At 38.2% G+C, this 24,495-nt stretch overlaps 1 protein-coding gene and 1 pseudogene across 19 annotated transcripts in view; both read left to right on the top strand.

Annotated features, from left to right (window-relative positions):
- Nucleotides 1-24,495, top strand: part of EHBP1 (EH domain binding protein 1) — a 559,717-nt gene that overhangs the window by 426,238 nt on the left and 108,984 nt on the right. The gene's annotated exons all lie outside the window — the stretch shown is intronic.
- Nucleotides 6,406-7,856, top strand: LOC143661677 (uncharacterized; annotated as a pseudogene).

Consider the following 24,495-nt stretch of genomic DNA (forward strand, 5'->3'; position numbering starts at 1 on the left):
GCCTCACTAATATGAACTTATAATGTGCAAACTCTCAAATTGAATTCAAGAGCATAGTTTATCAAGAGATAGAATGTAAGCAGAGATTGGGCAATTGACAATTAAGGAGTACAGAATGTTCAAACAGGCTTATTGTAAAGGTTTCTAGATTGTAAGCTCTTATAGCAGTCATATCTATTCCTGAGTCTTAACTGTTATTTCTAAATTCTGAGATCCTGCACTCTTTGTGTATAAGAATGTCATAGTTTCCTGGAATGTTGGTTGTCTTAGTGACATCTGAGACTCAGAATTAGAGTTCTGTAGTTCTGAAAGTCAGCAGTACTCCATACAGCACCTGTTAAAGAAGCTGAGAAAAAAGATCAGACTTCTATTAGACCTATGAATGAAACAAACTTGTTTACAACTAAGGTAAATCAAAATACGGAATCAAGGGTTATATGTACTGTATTTTAAAACTTCAACTTCTGTGTGAGACCAAAAGAAGAGATGCTTGTTTGGTACAAAATTTATATTTTCTATAACAAACTATCTCATTTTACCTGTATGCTCAGTTTATTTAAACAGCATAATTACATGGAAACTAGAATAGAGAATGAGATCTTGTTATTTGATACAGGTTAATGTAATACACCAATACATCCCAGAGTATTTTGGGCAAAAAATATAAAAGTATTTGCAAAGGCAATTGAGGGACTAGGGGAAAATGTGGCAATATTAAATTTCCCCACCTGTAAATTCCTGATATTCTCTCAAGCAGTAGGAACTCTCAATTCAATAAGCCAAAACCTTGATCTTGGGACTTGCCCTCATGAAACTTATTCCTGCAAAGGAGAAGCTAAGCCTACTTATAAGTATGCCTAAGAGTCACACACACCCCCCCCAGAGAACCTCTTTTGTTGCTCAAATGTGGCCTCTCTCTCTAGGCCAACAGTGCAAATAAACCCATTACCCTCTACATGGACATGACCCCCAGGGGTGTAAGTCTCCATTGTGAGACTTGACTTCCAGGGACGAGCCTTGCCCTGGCATCATGGAATTGAGAAAGCCTTCTTGACCAAAAGGAGGAAGAAATGAAACAAAGTTTCAGTGGCTAAGACATTTCAAGTAGTGTTAAGGGGTCATTCTGAAGGTTTTTCTTATGTCTTATATAGATCTTCATTTTTAGTTTCTAGTGCATTAGAATAGCTAGAAGGAAAGATCTGAAACTGTTGAATTGTAATCCAGTAGCCTTGATTCTTTTTTTTTTTTTTACTTTTTAAAAAAATATTTTTATTGATAAAACAACATACAAACATTCCATACATGGTATACAATCAGTGGTTCACAATATCATCACATAGTTGTGTGCTCATCGCCATGATGATTTTTTGAACATTTACATCACTCCAGGAAAAGAAGTAAAAAAGAAAAAAGAAAAACTCATACGTACCATACCCCTCACCCTCCCTCTCACTGATCACTAGTATTTCCATCTACCCAATTTATTTTAACCTTTGTTCCCTCTATTATTTATTTTTTTATCCATACTTTTTACTCATCTGTCCATATCCTAGTTAAAAGGACACAAGGTTTTCACAATCACACAGTAACACTGTAAAAGCTTTATCATTATACAATCATCTTCAAGAATCAAGGCTATTAGAACATCTCTACAGTTCAGGTACTTCCCTCTAGCCACTCCAATACACCAGTAATTATCCCAGACTCCTGCATCTGCTGCTACCATTGGTTCACCTGTATTCAAATCTATGCCAACAAGGTGTTTTGATTTGGAATGCTCAGCCTGAATTTTTACTAGTGTTTCCTACAGATCATAACCAGAATTTTGAGCGAGCACCTTAGGAATAATGAGTAAGGCATCAGTAAAAGCTTGGATGCCAAGATGAGTTCTTCCTTTTATACTATGCTTGTGTGTAACAAGAGCTTCAGCTATTGCCACTTCCACCACACCAGCCCCTGGAGCCACACAACCTTGATTTGGACATCTGCCCAGCCTCAAATCCTTACACCTTCAGAAATGTGCATATGATGGAGCTCTGGCCCATGAGATGTCAGGAAGTCTGAAAATGGATAAGGTTCACATCTATCACAAAAAAAGTTTACCATCTTCAGTCACATTTTTGACAGCATGAAGTCCATCTCTTATGGCATCCTTGATTTGAGTGAGAGTATGTTTATTTGGCCCCTTAACCAACAAGGTGACAGAGTGAGGGTTAACACAATCCTCAATAAAAGTGAACTTTTCTTCATCCTTTCCATATTTCTTCTTTTTGCTCTGCGAAGAGTTACTATGCCATGTTTTGCAAGAGCATCTAAAGAAACTGGATCAATTCCCCACTCCGTGAAAGCGTGGCAGGAGGCCCTTCAGCAAGGCAACTGCAGGAGTTTCACTTCCCACCCCACTGCAGCTCACTGGCCCGTGGCAGTCTGCGCTGCTTTGAAACCTCAGCAATTTCCTGCTTGGGTTCCTTCCAAGGAGTTTGTACGTCGCGGTGGCCCAGAGCCTCAGGAGCCTCCTGTGAGGCTGAGACTAGGGCCCAGCCTTGATTCTTGATAATGATTACATAACTATGTAGCTTTATGATGTGGCCTTGTGATTTTGAAAGCTTTGTGACTGATACTCTCTTTATCCAGTGTATGGGCAGATGAGTAATAAAGACAAAAATAAATGAATGAATTAATAATCAGGGGGGTAATGGGTATGGGATGTTTTGGGTGTTCTGTTTTATTTTTAGTTTTTGAAGTACTGAAAATGTTCTAAAATTGGTTGTGGTGATGAATGCACAAGTATATTCATGATATAGTGAGCCATCGATCGTATACTTTGGATGTTTTATATGGTATGTGAATATATCTCAATAAAATTTGCATTTCAAAAATAGATTTGCTCTGAATATGAAAGAGCAGGCATGCCATTTTTACATGATTTTAGTTTTCTCTTTTGTTATATATTCTAATAGTTTAAAAAAATGGAATATATTCAATCAGATAGCACACTAGCTGAGCCCTTCTTGACAGTTCACCCATTTTACTTAGATGACAAAACTAAATGTCATAAGGTATCCACCTTTCCTAGATACTTTGTAGATTTTATGAAACCATAGTAAAAATGTAAACTGGATTTTTCTATTTATAGTACTAAAATGATTCAAAATTTATTTTAAAATATTTAAGGATATTTTTAAATGTTCAAAAACAATGATGGTTAATAAGGTTGGATTAGTCCTACAAGAATATAGCGCTGATTATAAAATAGCAGTGTACTGGCAAAAGCAGTAGATATTGCACTGAAGCAGAATCTCTAGCCCAGATGTAAGCATGATCTCATTCACACACACATGTAGACATGCATGTATGTAATAATTTAATACGCAATAAAAGTAGCATTCTAGAGTAATAGAATACAATTTAAGAAATTATGTTGGGATAACAATTTAGAACCTTAATTCACACTATTCACCAAAATGTATTCTAGGTAGATTAAGGCATTGAATAAAAGTGAAATTGTTTAAGAAAAAGAAAATATAATTTAATATTTACCAGATCTCTGGAAGGAAAATAAATTTCTAAAAGAAGCAAAAGATACCACATAGGAAAGATGAACACATTCAACTGTAAAAAATTAAAAACTAAAATGATTAAAATTAAAAAGAAAAATGATAGGTAAGGAAAAAATTAAGATTCCCCCAATAAATGAATAGTGGAAGTGTATGAACAGCTCACAAATGAAATGAATTATTTTTGGTAAGGTGCCATCTTACACCCTACTACCAATTAATCTTCCTCTATTCTACTTCTCAAACTTTTGCTCAGAATCCCTCAATGGCTAAACGGTACCTCTAGAATAAAATATAAACTCCTTAGCAAACATTTAAATTATCTATAATCTTACTTCTACCTATTGATCCTTTGTGTCTCATACAACTTTGGTAATCATCCAGGGAAGCCATTCCCTCAAAATGCCTCAAATTTTCTTCATTGCTATCCTTTTTTTAAAGCTTAACATTTATAGATGATTATGGCAAGCATAGACCTAAAGATTTCCACATCAACTCATTAAATCCTCACAACAACCATATTTTCACCCCCATCTTACAAATACCGTAATATGAACTTAAGTTTACCTGAAATCACACAATAAGTGGTAAAATTGGGATTCAAACCCACATATAACTTATTCCAAAGTCCATGCATGCTCTTAACCCTTGTGTTATATTGTGCCTTTTTCTTGTAAACAAATCTTCTACCTCGTGGCAGTTGATATATAATTTTTTATACTAAATTTATAGGAGAATTGAATTTATTTTCTTTTGTTCATGACAAAAACATCTACCATGAAAAGAAATAATGTGGATAAAGTGTACATGATTTTAACTTATTTCCCCTTAAAAATGCATCTACCTATATCTTCTTTGCCCTGTATCTGGATCAGTATCTGTTGAATTATATAAAATACAGGTGGTCTCACTGAAAAGCCAGAAGAATATCCTTTCTGGCAAGATTGTACAGCACAACAAAATAACTAAATAGAAGTGGATAGTTGCCTCATAAGCTAGGATTGGCCTATCTGAATTATTCTCCCTATAGATGGATTGAATGTTAATGTAAAAGAGTGGTTTGAAACTTTCAAGTGAAATAAATAAATATATATATATATATCTCCAAAATTTAGAATGTGAGCATAGTAGTTCTTAAAATTCTTTCTCTTGGGCGGTGCAATGGTGGCTCAGTGGCAGAATTCTCGCCTGCCATGCCGGAGACCTGGGTTCGGTTCCCTGTGCCTGCCCATGCAAAAAAAAAAAAAATAAAAAATATATATATATATATATATATATATATATATATATATGTTTTTAGAACCCTGTGCCTGCCCATGCAAAAAAAAAAATATATATATATATATTTCTCTCAAGTTTCCAACTTTCAGTTTTTTCTTTGCTCTGTAGCCTTACACTCCTGATTTGTTTGTCTATTTTTGCTATTGATTTTTGATGGTATCATAGTCCTTATATTTTAACTTAACAGTTTGAAATGTTTGGTTTCATGTTTTAACAATTCTAAAAATCTCCACATACTTTTAAAAATTCACTGACAGGAAAGATTTTTCATAGTGGTCATTGTGAGATCATGTATGTAATGTCTTATTCCACAATCATTTAATTCTGAAACAAGAAAATCCATTGAAGATCTATGCTGGCAGGTTAAAATGTGGTGTGTACACACATTGGAATATTATTCAGCCATAAAAAGGGATGAAGTCCTGATCCATATGACAACATAAATGATCTTTGAATACATCATGTTGAATGAAATAAGCCAGACAGAAAAGGACAAATATTGTATTACCTTATTTATTTGAAACAATTCAGAATAAGCAAACTCACAGAGTCAGAATCTACCAGGGGACTGGGGTTGGGGGAATAGGGTATGGGAAATTAAGGCTCAAAATGTACGGGGGTGAAAGAGAACCTGAGTGGGGCTGAAACAGCCTCACTGCTGGCACAGGGGAAACCCTGTACCCAGAAGCTCCCATGCTGTTTGTACATCAGAATCATGGTGAGTGGTCTTGAAAGAAAGGAAGGGAAGAAAGGAGGAAGGGAGGAAGAGAGAGAAAGAATGAAAGAAAAAGGAAAGAAAGAAAATCAACTTCAGATCTAGGAATATAGCCTCTCTGAAAACTTCCTTTTTGACCACCCTTCCAAAAACAAAGAAAGAAAGAAAGAAAAACAATAGGTTCCTAGAAGTGGGCACCAGCCAGTACTTAGAAGCAGGTGAAGCAGAAGGCAGACGCCTTCCTAGTTCATTACTGGGCAATGGCAGCTGAGCTGAGAATAACCAAGGTCTTGAACTCTGTGGCCCAGACTTTGAGGGAACCAAAGGTGTTCTCAGCCATGAAAGAAGATTTGGACATATGAACAAAGAAAATGCATCCTGAAGCCACTGCATTTACCACAGGAAGGCATGTCAGTCTCTAGGGCCTTTGCATGGCCTCTACATCTACTCGGTTTCTAAGAAGTAGATGGCCCCAAAGAGGAGTCCGGTCAGCCCTGGACACCAGCCAGCAGTGGATAAACCTAGAAAGAGACACCATGGAAGAGAAGATGTTAAGCCAGCTAAAGCTGATTGAACTTATACAGAAGCAGCTCCGTTGAGTGGGTGAGGTGGCAGCAGCCATATAGGAAGCCACAAAAAGAGAGTGGTAGTAGAAGGCATGGGTGATGAAGCCAGTCAGTTTTGAGGATGTGGCAGTGAATTTCACCTAGAAAGAGTGAGACTGTCTAGATGCCAGTCAGAGGGCCCTCTATTGGGATGTGATGTTGGAGACCTTCAAGAACCTGGCATCTGTGGGTGAGAGAGCATATTTTCCTCAGGTAACACCCTGTCCCAGGATCCTGGGACCGCTGATTTCCCTGGGCAGCCAGAATTTTTCTGCCTACACCAAAGCTGATCACCAAGCTTGTGCAGGAAGAGCAGTGGAAAACAGATCTCCATCCCCCAAATGGAGATGACATCCCTTCAGGAGGCAAGAAGGAGTATGAGAAGCTCAAGAACAGAATCAGAGTCTGGGAGATTCAGGAACTGATGGTGATAAAAAGGTCTCTTCTGCTTGGGGAGGGGTAGGCCAGAGCCCACCCTCTGCTCCAGATGGGTCCATGACCAGGATTCCAGTTTTTCCAACATCCTGAACTGGGCTACCCTATTCCTGCCACACCTGTGGCAGGTGTTTCAGCAAATGCTCCTACCTCCATAGCCCCCAAATTGTTCATAGCCCCAGGTGTACTAACCCCTGCAGCCATGGTAGGAAATTGTTTCAGAACCTCAAAGTCTTCATCTACCATAAGCACATGCATCTTGGGGAGAGGCCCTTCTTTTGCTCCATCTGTGATAAGACCTACTGTGACCCTTCTGGACTGAGTCACCACTACTGCATCCATCTAGAATACCAGCCCCATGCCGGCTCCCTCTGTGGGAAGGGCTTTCAGGACCAGTCTGAGGTCAAGCACCACCAGAAAACACACCAAGGCCAGGAACCAGTGGCTGATCCTCACAGAATGCTCCTGATTCCCAGCCACCGGCTCCTGGCCTTGGTGTGTTTTCTGGGAGCCAGATGTCCATTCATGGGCTTGTGGGTGGGAACCATACAACCATTTTCAGGACCCAGGAGCCCTTGGCCAAAATCCAGGCACTCATCATTAGGAACCAGACACTAGTGGCCAGGGTTCAAGGGCCCATATTTAAAAATCAAGAGTCCTGTGGTCAGGAACCAGGTGGTTATTGTGAGAACGCAGGCGCTGTTAGTTACAACCCAGGAGCCTTTGGCCAGGACCAGGGCATGCAACACTAAAGTGCCCTGCCCGGACACTAGGTCCAGCCCTGGCCAAAACAAAATCTGCAAGAACCAAGATCTTCTCTTGTACCTGTTGCCCCTTGACTTTTAGCAAGAAAGCCTACCTTTCCAGCCCCCTTAAGGTCCACCTCACTGAGCAGCCCATGCTGCTTCCAGTGCGGCAAGTCTTACAGCTCATACTCTGGACTGGTCAGGCACCAGGTGATCTGTTGGAAGCAGAAATCTATCATTGCCCTGTCTGCTCTGGGGAGAAGGAGGGCCTTGTGGGCCACTGGAAGAGCCACAAAGGCAAAGGGCTGGGCCGGGGAAGCCCCCAGAAATGCTGAGTAGTCCTGTGTACGTTGCTTGGCTTCTCTGGTGCTGCCTTCCCTGTGGCAGAGAAAGCATGAAGGGAATGGCTCTCCTACGATCCATATCCCCAGGGTGGGGAAGAAGGGAAGAGGCATGCAAAGGAGACAAAGCAAGGAGGCAGTGAGAGTTTTGGAACATAAATAAATGCCCTTTTTGACTGAGGAAAAAAATGTACAGGGTTCCTACTTGAAGTGAATGAAACATTTTGGGAATGGATAGTGGTGATGTTATTACAACATTGTGAATGCAGTCATCTGAATATGATTAAAAGGCAAATGTTAGATTGTATGTATGGTAACAGAATATGAATTTTTAAAAAAATCAATGGAACTGTACAACACAGTGAACCCTAGATTAAATCATGAGCTTTAATTAATAGTCCAATTATAAAATATGCTATCATCAATTATAACAAATGTTCCACACCATTGCAAGTTGTTGATGATTGGGTGTTATATGGAATCCTATATTTTATGCATGATTGTGCTGTTACCATACATACAATCTAAAATTTGCCTTTTAATCATATTCAGATGATTGCATTCACAATGTTGTAATAACATCACTACTATCCGTTCCCATTCATTCACTTCAAGTAGGAACCCTGTACATTTTTTTTCCTCCGTCAAAAAGGGCATTTATTTATGTTCCAAAACTCTCTAATGGAGAGAAAAAAAGAACTAAAGGAATGTAAAACAAGCCAGGCACAAAAGGACAAATATTGTATGATCTCACTGATATTAAATAATTAGAATAAGAAAACTTACAGCATCAGAATCTAGAATATAGTTTACCTGGGGTAATGGATTGTGGTGATGGTAACATAACATTGTGAATTTAATTAAAAGCACTGAATTATATATGTGAATGTGTTAAAAGAGGAAAGTTTAGATAGCATGTATGTTCCTGGGATAAATTTTTTTTAATTATAGGGCTGTGCAACACAATGAGCCCTACTGTAAACAATGGACTATAGTTAATTATAAAATTATAAAAATGTTCTTTAATGAATTATAATAAATGCACCATACCAATGCAGGTGTTAATAATGGGATGGTATATGGGAACTCTTTTTATATATATGTTATGCATCATATTTCTGTAAATCTAAAACTTCTTTCATGTGAAAATTCTTAATAAAACAAAAAAGGTATTAAAGGAAAATATGAACAAAGTTAAAAAAAATCAATAAAAATAGATGAAAACAAAAATACTATCAGTAGAGAAGTGAAAATTATGTAAAGGAACCAACAGAGCTGAAGACTATAATAACTAAAATTTAAAATTTCCTGGGAGGGTGCAACTGCAGATAGGAGCTGGCAGAACAATTAGTGGACTTGAAGAAAAGATCATTGAAATCATTCAGTTGAGAGTAGAAAGAAGAAAGAATGAAGAAAAGTAAAGAGCTTGAGGAACCTGTAGGACCTCATCAAGCACATCAATATATGCAAATTGGAGTTCCAGAAGACGAGAGATAGGGACAGAGAATATTCATAGAAATAATGTCTAAAAAATCCCAAATTGAGCAAAAGACATTAATATACATATCCAGATTATGAACTCTAAACAGGATAAATCCAAATAGACCTATACCAGACATATTAAAATCAAATTGTCTAATGCCAAAAATAAGAAAATTCTGAAAGCCACAAGAGGGAAGTTACATTCACGTACAAGGAAGCCTCAGTAAGATTTTTCATAAGATTTTTCATCAGAGACCATGACACAAGGAAGCAATGGGAAGATATATTTAAAGCACTGAAAGCAAAAGAATTGCTACCCAGTAATTCTTTATCCTACAAAACTGTCTCAAGAGTGAGGGAGAGATTAAGACGTTCCCAAATAACAAAAGTTGAAGGACTTCCTCACCACTAGACCAGCTTTATAAGAAATTTAGGTTGAAAGGAAAGGATGCCAGATATTAGATCGTAGTTATAGGAAAAAATAAGGTTTTCTGGTGAGGGTAACATAAGTAAACATAAATTCCAGTACTTTTTATTTGGAACTCCCCATGTTATGTCAGGATCTAAAGGTATTGCATGCAATGTAATAATAAGTCTGTAGTTTTAGACTCATTGTATAAATACATTATTTGTGACAAGATTTACCTAAAGGTGAGGGGACAGTAGGGGAACATTGTTTGTTTATACTATTGAAGTAGTTTGTCGTGAAGCAAATGAGATTTAGGATTTAGGTTGTTAAATTTAAGCCCCATGGTAACTACAAAAAACATGTCAGAAAATATACAAACTCATAGGGACAGAAAGTTAAAATACAAGTTCCCAGGAGTGGTGAGCAGGGAGAATGGGGAGTTAATGCATAATGGGTGTAGGGTTTCTGTGTGGGGCAATGGGAAGGTTTTAGTAATGGAAGGTGGTAAGAGTACTGCAACACTGTGACTGTGTTAATTCCACTGAATGTTATGCTTGGGAGTGATTGAAATGGGAAAGTTTATATTGTATGTATGTTTCCACAATTAAGAAAATAAAAGAGATGGTATGGTAGCCCATGACAAGTTCTGGGATCTGTCCTGTAACTACTTATTGAAGAGTGCTTTGAGAACTATTGCCTTTTTCTTTCTTTGCTTTTTACATATATATATATATTATATTATACAATAAAAAAAGTTTAAAAAGAGCAACTAAAGAAACAATAATTAAATGCAATACGTGATCCTGGATGGGACCTAATAAGGAAGGAAAAAAAGCTGAAAAGGACATTATTGAGACATAAGCTTTATATCAATGTCAAATTTCTTGAATTTGATAACTGCTCTTAAAGGGTTACATAAGCAAATATCCTTGTTCTTAGGAAATATACGTGGCAGTATTAAGTGCTCAAAGAACATGGAGTATACAACATATACTCAAATGTTCGGAAAATTAATACATTTTAATAGTAAAATGGTAAATTGATAAAGACAGAGATGGATAGATAGAATAATATAACAAATGTGGCAAAATGTAAATAATAGTGATTCTGGGTATCTTGGGGGATAGGGGTATGTTGGAATTCTCTGTTTGGGGTTTGTATTAGTTAGGGTTCTCTAGAGAAACAGAATCAACAGGGAACACTTGCAAATATAAAATTTATGAAAGTGTCTCACGTGACCGTAGGAACGCAGAGTCCAAAATCCACAGGGCAGGCTGCGAAGCCGATGACTCCAATGGATGGCCTGGATGAACTCCACAGGAGAGGCTCACCAGCCAAAGCAGGAATGGAACCTGTCTCCTCTGAGTCCTCCTTAAAAGGCTTCCCATGATTGCATTTAGCATCACTAATTGCAGAAGACACTCCCCTTTCGCTGATTACAAATGGAATCAGCTGTGGATGTAGCTGACGTGCTCATGACCTAATCCTATGAAATGTCCTCATTGCAACAGACAGGCCAGTGCTTGCCCAATCAGATGAACAGGTACCACAACTTGGCCAAGTTGACACCTGTCCCTAACCATGACAGGGTTGTATTATCTTTTCAACCATTCTGAAGTTTGAAAGCATTTCAAAATAAAAAGTTAATATATATAAAAAAGTTTGTTGCAGTGTGGAATTGGAAACCATCTATTAGTCTGTCTTGCATTTTCTGAATGGGTATTTTATTCATGCATGGTTTTGTAACATCATGTATTGTTCCTTTTGAAAATATTGCTTCCCAAAGTCATGCAGATCTTCCAAATATCATATTCCAATAAATAATGTCAAAAGATAACTTTTGTTAACATGACCACTGATTTTCAGACAAGTTGCTATTTCTATTCTCACTACATAATTATTAGGTATATTTGGTCTGATGTAATATTTTACTCTACACTTTGTTTTTCTTATAGTTTTTTTCACTTATGGACTGCATTGTAGTTATTTTACTATCTATGTTCTGATAATTTTGGAAGTTCAATATTTGATTTATTTGTTAGTACTTCACTATATATTGCCTTTTAGGCTTATATATATCTCCTAGTTTAAGCAACAATAAGGATTTACTTTTCTGTTTCTCATTGTCCTTATTACCTTTGTGTGATTTTCAAGTTGAGTAGATTAAACCACCATCTTTACCCCACCATTTTAAAATCAGAAATCCAATATTCTTAGCCTTTTATATATACAAAAAAACAAGTGTGTTAACAGAGACCGCTGTGTCTTCAGGTTGTTGTCTTATCAACTACCTGCTTTGTTCCTTGAGGGCAAACCAATCCTTTGTATTCTCTCCTGGGCCTAGCTGCACTGCGGGGAACATGGATGAGCTCTGGGTTGAGGTCTCCAGATCTGGGTCCAAATCTCAGCCCTAAAAGTTACTAGCTATGTGGTTTTGGGACTCTTGTGGTTTTGGGCTGCAAAATGAGTAATTTAACATCTTAAGAATGCTTTTCTATATAATTTTCCATTGTATAAATATTTATTGAACACCTAAAAAAGTGTGTAAAGCATAATACACACTTGGCAATTACATGACAAATTACTGTAAGTGAACATTAACTCCAGCATTAAACACTACTTAAATAATCAGAACTTTCCCAGCACCCCAGAAACTGTCTTCCTTTGTGCCCTTCCCTATTTTAGCCTCCTTCCTTCTTCTGTGGAGATAATCACCATCATGATTTTTATCATGAGCACTTTGTTCCTTTGCTTTATAGTTTTAGTACCTAGGTATGAATCCCTAAGCATTACAGTTTTGATTTTTAATTTTATGAAAATTAAATCATGTGATATGTATGTGTTATTTTGTTCCTGTTTTCTTTTATTCAACATTCTGCTTTAGGGTTAAACATATTTTGTATTTCTTCATTTCATTTATTTTTTGTAGAATATTTCACTATCTGAGTAGACCACAATTTTAAAATGCATTTATTGTTGATGGACATTTGGGTTATTTTTAGATTTGTTAATCTGTTTATATTGTAAACAGTGCTCCCGTGAACATTTTTGCACGTCTCCTATTCCATAGATGCATGTTTGTCTGTAGGATATAAACCTAAGAATTGCTGGGTCATAAAGGATATACACATTTTCAAACATACTATAATGGATGATGCCACAGTTTTTTTTATGGGCAGTGTATGAGGAACTCCTTTTATTCCACATCCTTGCCAACACTTGGTATTTTAACACTTTTTAATTTTAGCCTTGCTGGCAGGAGTTATGTCATTACACTTGAAAAAATATTCTGAATACTAATGTGATAGAGCAAATTTTTATATATTTATTGGATATTTGAATTTCTTCTTTTGTAAAGTGCATTATTGATCCTTTGTCTATTTTTCTACTGGTTGACTTTCTTTTACTTACTGATTTGTAGGGGTTCTTAATATATATTCTTGCTGTAAGCCCAATGTTGAATATGCACTTTTTACTCTCTTAATGATATATTTTAATGACAGGAGTTCATAATTTTAATACAAGCTAATTTATTGATCTTTTTCTTTATGGCTAAGGCATTTTGTATCTTGTTTAAGAAATCTTTCCTACATTATAATCTAAAAGCTTTTTTAAAAATCTTATACAAAGGAAGTGATTTTTGTACAGAATGTGAAATACTGATCTGGTTTCTTTTATTATTTTTTCCCGTATGTATACCCAGTCATCACAGTACCATTTAGTGAAAAGATTATGCTTTCCCCTATTGTTACACAGTTATGTCTTTATCATAAATCAAGCATTCATATATGCATGAGTTTGTTTATGGGTTTTCTGTTACATTACTTTAGTCCATTTATCTCTTTTTGCCTGAGTAGCACATCTCTAAATTATTATAGTTTTATAATAAATCTCATTGTCTGGTAAAGCAAGTTTTCCCTTTTTTGTCTTTCCATATGCATTTTAGAATTAGCTTATCAAATTCCACCAAAAAACCCATAAACTATTAGCATTTTTATTGGAATAACATTGAATTGATAGATTAATTTGAAGACCACAGCACCCATTTTCCATGACCACCAGCAGTGTTCTCAAGTTATATGATTGGTATTCCCACTCATAGCATCCAATAGGCTAGTATTTGGTACAAGATTTACTTAACTTTATGGTGTAATGCGAAACCAGGGACGAGGAACATTATGTGAAATTAGAACAAGCCAAGACCAAGAGTCCATAGTTTTGGGAAGCGAGTGATTTATTAGCTCGTGCACATAGGGCTCAGCCAAGTCACCTTGAAAGTCTGAGCCCTGAACAAAAGGCAACCTTAGTTTTTACAGACTGTATTACATGCTAGAGATAAGGTACGCTTAATATGGTGACCAGCGGTGTTAAAGGAAAAACAATTGGTTAATTTAAGATGTGAAGCTGAGTTACAGAAGCAGATGAGCTGTTAGAGGAGGGGTCCCCATCCCAGGAATGTGTCTTATCTCACCTGCCCACAGTGTCACCTGTTCCTGGAGGCTAGGAGAGGGGGGTTGGGGATTTTCCACAGAGGAGGCAACTGAACCTGCCTGCTACAAAGCCTTTTTGCTATAATGAAAGTACAAGAAACATAGTATGCCAGCATTAAATATATACAGGACTGTATTTTAGTCCCCCATGAGCAGCTAGTTAGTTATAGGTAATGAGACTAGGTGGATGCATGTGGACAGTGGTAAACTTCATGTATCATAGGAACCAGTATCTTAACAGCCTACCTTCTATTAGATCTCCCAAAGGATATAGGTTACAAGAATTACACTAAGCACATGGAGACTGTGGTCTTGGTTTTTCAACAGATATTTATAGTTTATTCACAGGCATCCTTGTCCAGATGCAATTCACTAAGAAAAGGCCATTTTCACAGTAAACAATATTGCTTGCTAACACACAGCTGACATTTCACATTTATCATAACCCAGTATTTCCATGGAAATAGTACTGGGGGACGGTGAATTCAGTCACTTCTTCATGGAAAAAATTGTTATTTTTTTCAAAATTAAGTCTTTTAATCCATGTATGTGGTGTGTATATCTCCATATTTCCTTTACTTTCTCAAAATAAAGCTTGATAATTTCTTATAGCAGTCATATATGTTATTTATAGATTTATTCCTAAGTTCTTAATGTTTTTATCCTATTGTGGCTCTTTAAATTTTAATTTCTAACTGCCTTTGTTAGAAAATTTTGTATAGGAATGCTTTTGGTTTTTGGTCCTTTTTTCTTTTTTCATTTTGTATCCAACAACCTTGCTCAATTCTTTTATTAATTCTACTAAACTATTTGTAGATTCTTGGGGGTTTTCTACATACTAAGTTATATAATCTATAGATAATGTCAGCTTCATAATTTCTCTCTTCTTTTCCAATACTTGTATATTAGTTAGGGTTCTCTAGAGAAACAGAATCAACAGGAAATATTCGTAAATATAAAATTTATAAAAGTGTCTCACATAACCATGGGAACGTAGTGTCCAAAAACTGTAGGACAGGCTGTGAAGCTGACGATTCCAGTGGAAGGTCTGGACAAACTCCACAGGAGAGGCTTACCGGCCAAAGCAGGAAGAGAGCCTGTCTCTTCTGAATCCTCCTTAAAAGGCTTCCAGTGATTACATTAAGCATCACTCATTAAAGAAGACACTCCTCTTGGCTGATTGCAAATGGAATCCGCTGTGGATGTAGCCAACGTGATCATGATTTAATTCTATGAAATGTCCTCATAGCAAAAGACAAGCCAGCACTCGCCCAACCAGACATCCAGGTACCATCACCTGGCAAAAGTTGACACATGAACCTGACCATGACAGTCCACCTCTTGTCAACTTGACAGCTATGCTCATTACCTTAATCCATAGCTAATTTATAAATAGAAAACAATAAAAGACCCATTTTTTTTCTCACCAAGCAATAGTCAACTGTCCTGCATATAACCGGAAATGCATTAAATCTCTCCAGAATAGGATGCAAGTCCTTGGATAATATTCATTCTTAAACTTTGATATCTTACAACTTAAATAGTATAACATGAACAAACAGCATTACAGTCCTCGTTTCTGAAACTGATCACATGGTCATAGTTCATATTTATCACTACCTTCTTCCACTACCCATTCCATGTTCCCTTTACCCTCAGCAAGCACTTCAGCTGGCTGTGGTTCTTTGCCTGGTGGGGTGACCCAAGCTTTCATTCCTGAAGTTTCAGAGTCATTGGTAGCCCTGTCTGGATTGTGTTGTTGCAGTTTTACATTGCTTTTAATAACAGGGCATGGTAGTACTAAAAGACATCCTAGGGGATCTCCTATACTCCAGGAAAACTCTTCTTTACCTCCATTGTGTAGTTGTAGTCTTATTTCCCCCTGAAAGTTAGAGTCAGTCACCCCACCCACTAATGTAATCCCCTTCTTGGCTTGTTGATCCAGGGGCATGAGTAGCCCAAAGTGACCAGGTGGCAGTCTTAGATTCCAGTTCAATGGAATCATTGTTGTTTCTCCTGGTGGAAGCACTCCCCCTTTTGGAGCTAAAACCTGTAGACCAGCAGAGCTCAGGGTCGCAGGGACAGGGAGCAAAAATTTCCCTAGTGGATCACTATGGATAATAGTGAGTGGTACCACTCCCATTTCCATCCCTTGATTCCTGGACCCATGGATCCTGGCTATGGCAGAAACAGCACCATATAGCAGACGCTGATTCAGAGCATATACAGCTTCCTGGAGAACATTACCCCAGCCCTTCAAGGTACTGCCACCTAGTTGGCACCACAATTGAGTTTTCAAAAGGCCATACCACCGTTCTATCAATCCAGCTGCTTCTGGATGATGGGGAACATGGTAGGACCAGAGAATTCCATGAGCATGTGCCCATTCCCACACTTCATTTGCTGTGAAGCGTGTTCCCTGACCAGAAGCAATGCTATGTGGAATACCATGACGATGGATAAGGCATTCTGTAAACCCACAGATCATAGTTTTGGCAGAAGTATTGCATGCAGGGAAACCAAACCCATATCCAGAGTATGTGTCTATTCCAGTTGCAACAAATTGCTGCCCCTTCCATGAAAGTAGGGGCCCATTGTAATCAATCTGCCACCATGTAGCCGACTGGTCATCTCGGGGAATGGTGCCATATTGGGGGCTGAGTGTCGGTCTCTGCTGCTGGCAGATTGGGCACTCAACAATGGCTGTAGCCAGGTCAGCCTTGGTGAGTGGAAGTCCATGTTGCTGAGCCCATGCATAACCTCCATCCCTACCACCATGGCCACTTTGTTCATGAGCCCATTGGGCAATGACAGGAGTTGCTGGGGAAAGAGGCTGACTGGTATCCACAGAATGGGTCATCTTATCCACTTGATTGTTAAAACCTTCCTCTGCTGAAGTCACCCTCTGGTGCACATTCACATGGGACACAAATATCTTCATGCTTTTAGTCCACTCAGAAAGATCTATCCACATACCTCTTCCCCAGACCTCTTTGTCACCATTCTCCAATTATGTTCTTTCCAAGTCCCTGACCATCCAGCCAAACCATTAGCAACAGCCCATGAGTCAGTATACAAATGCACCTCTGGCCAGTTCTCCTTCCAAGCAAAATGAACAATCAGGTGCAATGCTCAAAATTCTGCCCACTGGGAGGATTTTCCCTCACCACAGTCCTTCAAGGACACCTCAGAAAGGGGTTGCAGTGCAGGTCCACTTTCGGGTGGTACTTCCACATTGTGCTGAACCATCTGTAACCAGGCCCGAGTTTTCTCTTCAGTCAGTTCACTGTAAGGAACTCCCTGAGAGGCCATGGCTCTGGTCTGGGAAAGAGAAGGTAATGTGGCAGGTTTGGAGACCATAGGCATTTGGGACACTTCCTCATGTAACTTACCTTTGCCTTCAATACCTGCTCTGGCCCTATCTCGTATATACCATTTCCATTTTATGATGGAGTACTGCTGTGCATGCCCAACTTTATGGCTTGTGGGTCAGACAACACCCAGCTCGTGGTAGGCAACTCAGGTCTCATGATAACTTTTTGGCCCAACCTTAAGCATTCGATCTTTACCAGGCCCAGTAGCAGGCCAAAAGCTGTTTCTCAAAAGGAGAGTAGTTACTGCAGCAGATGGTAAGGCTTTGCTCCAAAATCCTGAGTCTGTGTTGTGATTTTGGGTCCTACCTAAGTCTCCAAACACCATCTCTATTTGCCCCTGACACTTCCAGCACCATTGGATCTGCTGGATCATATGGTCCAAGTGGCAGAGCAGCTTGTACAGCAGCCTGGACCTGTCACACAGCCTCCTCTTGTTCAGGTCCTCACTCAAAATTAGCAGCTTTTCTGGTCACTCGATAAATGGGCTGGAGTAGCACACCCAAATGAGGAATATGTTGTCACCAAAATCCAAAGAGACCAGCTAGGCATTGTGCCTTTTTTTTTTTTGGTTGTAGGAGGGGCCAGATGCAGCAACTTATCCTTCACCTTAGAAGGAATGTCTCAACATGCCTCACACCATTGGACACCTAGAAATTTCACTGAGGTGGAAGGCCCCTGTATTTTTGTTGGATTTAACTCCCATCCTCTGACATGCAAATGCCTTACCAGTAATTCTAGAGTAGTTGCTACTTCTTATTCACAGGTCCAATCAACATGATATCATCAATATAATGGACCAGTGTGATGTCTTGTGGGAGGGAGAAATGATCAAGGTCCCTGTGGACAAGATTATGACATAGGGCTGGAGAGTTGATATACCCCTGAGGTAGGACAGTGAAAGTATATTGCTGACCTTGCCAGCTGAAAGTGAACTGTTTCTGGTGGTCCTTACTAACAGCTATTGTGGAAAAAGTATTTGCCAGATCAATAGCTGCATGCCAGGTACCAGGGTATGTATTGATTTGCTCAAGCAATGATACGACACCTGGAACAGCAGCTGGAATTGGAGTTACCACCTGGTTGAGCTTAATGATAATCCACTGTCATCCTCCAAGACCCATCTATTTTCTGCACAGGCCAAATAGGAGAGTTGAATGGAGATGTGGTGAGAATCACCACCCCTGCATCCTTCAAGTCCTTAAGAGTGGCAATAATCTCTGCAATCCCTCCAGGAATCCAGTATTGCTTCTGATTTACTATTTTGCCAGGTAGGGGCAGTTGTAGTGGCTTCCACTTGGCCTTTCCTACCATGATAGCTGTTACTGCATGAGTTAGAGAGCCAATGTGGGGATTCTGCCAGTTGCTCAGTATGTCTATTCCAATTATACATTCTGAAACTGGGGTAATAACTACAGAATGGGTCTGGAGACAGACCTGAGCTAAAACTCCATTGACCACCTTGCCTCCATAAGGCCCCACTCTGACTGGTGGACCAGAGTGATGTTTTGCGTGCCCTGGAATTAATGTCACTTTTGAACCAGTGTCTAATAATCCCCCAAATATCTGATCATTTCCTTTTCCCCAGTGCACAGTTACCCTGGTAAAGGCTGTCAGTCTCCTTGGGGAAGGCTTGGAGGAAGTTTAACAGAATAGACTTGTGGCAGTGTAACAGGGTTCTCCCCCAAAGGGACCTGGACTCCCCTTCATTCAAAGGGCTCTGGGTCTGTAAACTGTCTCATGTCTGGAAATTGATTAAGGGGCTATGACTCTGTGTTTTTGTAATTCAAATTAGACTTCTGTTCACTTGACCTAGAACTCTTTTGTTTATACAGCTCAAGCAAGAATTTAGTATACTGCCCTTCTATTGTATTTCTAGATAACCCATGATTTACTAGCCAACACCACAAATCTCTGTGAGTCGTATAATTTTGACTCTACTTTGAGTTTGCTGTCTGTTTCAATAGCCATGTCTACCCTGTCTTTGGTGATTAAGTGCTGCCACCTGGCTTCTGCCAACTCAGGGTCTGGTCATCCCCATTGTGTTTAAGGATTCCAGCTCAGTGACAGCAGTTCCCACAGTAATATCTTGACCTACAGAGAAGTGCAACTATAGAGCTCTTCAGGGATGATGGCCCTAGTCTCACAAATTTATTTCTCACTATTCTGGTAAGAGGTGCATCCTCTGGACATTCCTGGGTTGTAAGAGCAGGCTTTGCATGATAAAGCCACTCTAACATTCCAATCTCTCTAAGCCTCTGGATCCCCTCATTTACATCATACCAGGGCAGTTCTGGCATTTTAACCTCAGGTAATGTCAGCCACCTTTTGATCCATGTTTCAACAAACCGTCCAACCAAACTGTTAATGCCTTTTCTAACCCCTCGAGCTATAACATTGAACGCAGAATCTCTGCTTAGTGGGCCTATATCAATAAATTCAGCCTGATCCAGCCTTATATTCTCCCACCATTATCCCACACCCTTAAAATCAAATCCATTGCCACATATTTTCCCCTGATTTCTGTCTGTATAAATTGGGAGACTCACACACTTCTTTTGGAGTATAACATACCTCCTCACATGTAATAATTTGTACCTCACTCTTTAGGGGCCTGTTGGGACTTTAGTTATAGGTCTAGAAGAAATGAGGGGTGCTGGGAGTGGGTCATGAAAAGAATTAGAAGTATCTTCCAAGCCATTTGCTTCAGGGTATTCATTTGCAGTTTCATCTGGTGAAACAGGATTAATTAATCTGGGGCTAATCCCTTCAGGTGAAGGTTAGGTGGCCAACTCCTCAAGGCAGACTGGAGGTAGGGCAGTTATGTCCTCAGGGCAGATGATTACAGGGTTATCTAGAGAAGATTCAGCATGATTTAAGATTTCAACCTCTTCACCGCCATCATTATCAATCTATATGTCACCATCCTATTTTTCAGGGTCCCACTCCTTTCCAGTGATTGCCCTCACTTTAATGGCAGACACCATGAAAGACTGAGATTTCAGTTTACGTTGTGAAGTTGCTACTCTGAGAATAAGATTCTGAGTCTGATTTTCAGAGGTCTCAAGTATATAGCCACAGGAAATAAGATTTTCCTTCAGGACACTCACAGAAGCATCTACATCTGTCTGATGGCACTTAAGCTTCTCGTTTGAAGCCTTAAACCCATCCCTTTCACTCATTAATGTATACAGTGTACCTAACCACAGCCAGCCAACATCTCTATACTTCCTGTTTCCACAAAATTCCATAAAAGTTTCAAAAACGTCATCCCCCAGAGCCTGGCTTAGTACAGGTGAAGCATTAGAAGAATCTAATGGTGATATTTTGACTATCTCTTTTCCTAACTTACTCCATGGATTGGCAGTATCATCCTGATTATGGGAATCAAAGTCCTTCATGCCTTTGAGTCCAGTCAGAGCAGAAAATCATTCATAAAAACCTATTTTTAAGATTCTGTTTCTTAAGAACCACTCCTGGTACCAAGTTGTATTAGTTAGGGTTCTCTAGAGAAACAGAATCAACAGGAAATATTCGTAAATATAAAATTCATAAAAGTGTCTCATGTAACCATGGTAACATAGAGTCCAAAATCTGTAGGGCAGGCTCTGAAGCTGATGATTCCGATGGAGGGTCTAGACAAATGGCAAAGGAGAGGCTTGCCAGCTGAAGCAGGAACAGCCTGTCTCTTCTGAATCCTCCTTAAAAGGCTTCCAGTGATTAGGTTAAGCATCACTCATTAAAGAAGACACTCCTCTTGGGTGATTACAAATGGAATCAGCTGTGGATGTATCCTATATAATCATGATTTAATTCTATGAAATGTCCTCATAGCAAAAAACAGGCCAGCCCTTGCCCAACCAGACAAGCAGGTACCATCAACTGGCCAAGTTGACATATGAACCTGACCATGAGAACTTATACCTCTATATCATTTTATGACCTTAATGTATTGGCTAGGGCCTTCAATACAATGTTGAATAAAAGTGATAGATTTCATCATTGTTTCATTCCCAGTCACGAAGGAAAAACTTTAAATGTTTCACTACTGTGATATTCACCATAGGCTTCTTAAAAGTTAAGCAAGCTTCTATTATATTGTAAATGGATGATGAATTTTATGAATGTTTTTCTGCATCTATTTAGGTGATTATGTCTATGTATATATTTCCCTGTGATCTGTTGATTTTGCAAATTACCTCAGTAGTTTCTCTAATGTGCATTCCTGGGATAAAGCCAATGTGTTCAAGATGTATTATCTTTTTTTATAAATTCCTAGGTTTGATTTTCTGTTCTTTTTTTCTCAATATTCATGACAAGTTTTTCTGTAATTTTCTCTTTTCTTGTTGGAAAATCCATAATATGGTTTGAGAAATAAACCCATTTTTTCTGTTCTTTGAAAGAATTTTGTAGTATTAGAATGTTTGATTGAACTTATTATTAAAGTTAACTGGAACTTTTTTTGTTGGAAAATTTTAAGTTATAGATCCAACTTCTCTATACTTTATAGAACTATCCCAATTTTCTATTTCTTCTTGCATCTATTTTGGTATTTGCTTCCCCCTTTTTCATTGCTCAAGTACACTAGAGTCTTACTTGATTTTGCCTTTTCAAAGAGCCAGTGTTTGACTTTGTTGACTTTATTTGTGGTATATTTATTTCCTATTTCATTATTGTTGCCCTCATCTTTATTATTTCATTTTTTTTTTTCTGCTTATTTTGGGGGGTAGGGGAATGGTAGAGCCTTTTTGCTATTTGGGAATCCACCAGAAGTACAGCTCTGCCTCTCACTTCCTTGTTGTGTAACCTCAGTTTCCTCAGCTGTAAATTGGAAATAACATCTATCTCAAAGGAGCTGGTACGATTAGGTGAGCTAATCCATGTAAAGTTCTTAATTTTATTTTGGATGTAGTAGATGCTCTATATATTTTATGGATTAATGAAAAATAAATGTTTCACAATAGAGAAAACTGAACATATTAAAGTAAAAGAAAAATCTGGTATGTGCTATTAGAGAGATACAGAGAGTCAAAAGAATACTGTAAAGAGCTCCCAACCACCTGGGATTTGGGAATAGATTTCATAAAGGAAATGGCAGTTGAACCAAATCTTGAAGGTAGAGTAGAAATGTAACTGTTGCTCTTGGGAAAGAAGATATTCCCAGTAGAGGTGACAATCTGTATAACCAAAGACTGGGGGTGAGAGAGCTGGGGTTTGGGCAGAAGAACATAATGATTTTAGAGAATGTTGAGTCATCCTGAAGATACATTGAAAAAACATTGGGATTCAACACTCAGAAGTATTTTGATATCACTTTTTATGTTCTTGAGAGCCTTTGGGGACTTTGAGCTGTAGTAATGGATCAATAAAGGGAAAATTTGGAAGGAGGAAGACCATTAGGAAGTTGCAGCAGCCTAGGCAAAAGGAGTGAGACCACAAAATCCTTGCAGCAATAGGATCAAAACTGCCAATTAATTGACTAGTAAGTTTTGATAGGTAAGAGAAGAATTCAAAGGTGATTCTAAGAATAAAAGTCTAAACAGTTGAGACAATAGCAGGATCATTTACAAACACAATGAAAATGAAGCAGGTATAAGGAAAGATTGTAATTATGGTTTTGAACATATTGAGTTTGAATCTTTCATAGCAGGACAGCCAGCTGGAAATGTCAACTTGAGAAAGTTTGAACTATAAATGTGTATTGGGAATCATCTGCATGGAAGTGATAGTTGGAATCTTGGGAGTGAATCAGCTCACAAAGTGTGGGGAGAGAAAACTATTTTGAGCAATACCTAGAGGAAGATATGCCTATATCAAGGGATGAGTGAAAGAAAAAGAGACAGCAAAAAAGACAAAGAGACTACAGTCAGAGGGTTAGAGCAGGAAAATTGCAACTGAAGTTTCTCACAGTTTTTAAAATTCAGTAAATTTTGCAACAAGTAATTTGACTAACTTTTCTGAAGGAGATGCTGTTGCTTTTGTTAGCAGGAATTAACAAGATGGTCTTGTATGTTTTTAATATATAACCCACTATGTAGGAAATGGTAGCCCATAACAAACTCTGGGGTCTGTTGAAGTATGCTTTGAAAATTATTGCTTTTTTCTTTCTTTTCTTCGTATATATGTTATATTTTACAATAAAAATCTTTGAAAAATATATTAGAATGTAGAACTATTAAGTGAAACAGTAGTATCAGATCCTATTCCCACTTTACTGTCACCACTTAGATTGGCTCCATAATCTTAATGAGTGACTAACTGTAGTTCTCATTAAACTGATCAGTGTTTTGTCCATGCAGTGACTTGACTGAGAGAGAACCAGTGGGCAAGAGGAGGATCACCTAATTGAGCAGATACTAGTCATTCTGATCATGAAATTATAAATAGAATGGCTTTTAGAAATTTCGGGTTTTTTTTTTTGCATGGATAGGCAGCAGGAATTGAACCCGGCTCTCCGACTTGGCAGGTGAGAATTCTGCCCCTGAGCCACCATCACACTGCCCGAAATTTCCAATATTTTAAATAGAGACACCTTCTCATGTATCTGGTCATTGCAAAGGTACGAGAAAGAATTATTAAAAAATTGTTCTATCATTTGAAAATTTGATTCTACTATTTATGGCCAGATTTTTGTGTCTTCCTTTCTTTGGAAAGCAATAAATTACAAAGGCATTAAGCCATTTCATCCAGTTACATGCTGAAAATTTCAAAATAATGTAACTGCTAATTCCTTCATGTCCCTCTGCAGAATTTTAGATGAAAAGTCAGCAGTTCCGGAATGCATGTTTCATTTGACTGTACTCTTTTTCAATTTTCTTTCTCTACACCAACATGACCATTTACAGGGCTTGTAATTTCATCAGTTTTTTTTTTCAATTATATATGATTTCTATTTTTTGGCAGTGCAGTAAACATCCCTGTGAAATATTTTAAGGCAAGACTTTTGTGTTAGGGCAAATCCAAATTTTGGTTTCATTCTTCTAGCCTTTTCATATTGAGCTTTCTTGAAAACAAAGATATATTCATAATCATAATAACTGTGTGTTTAATTTTTATGTAAAGG

This window comes from Tamandua tetradactyla, chromosome 17 (assembly GCF_023851605.1).
Source record: "Tamandua tetradactyla isolate mTamTet1 chromosome 17, mTamTet1.pri, whole genome shotgun sequence".
Lineage (NCBI taxonomy): Eukaryota > Metazoa > Chordata > Mammalia > Pilosa > Myrmecophagidae > Tamandua > Tamandua tetradactyla.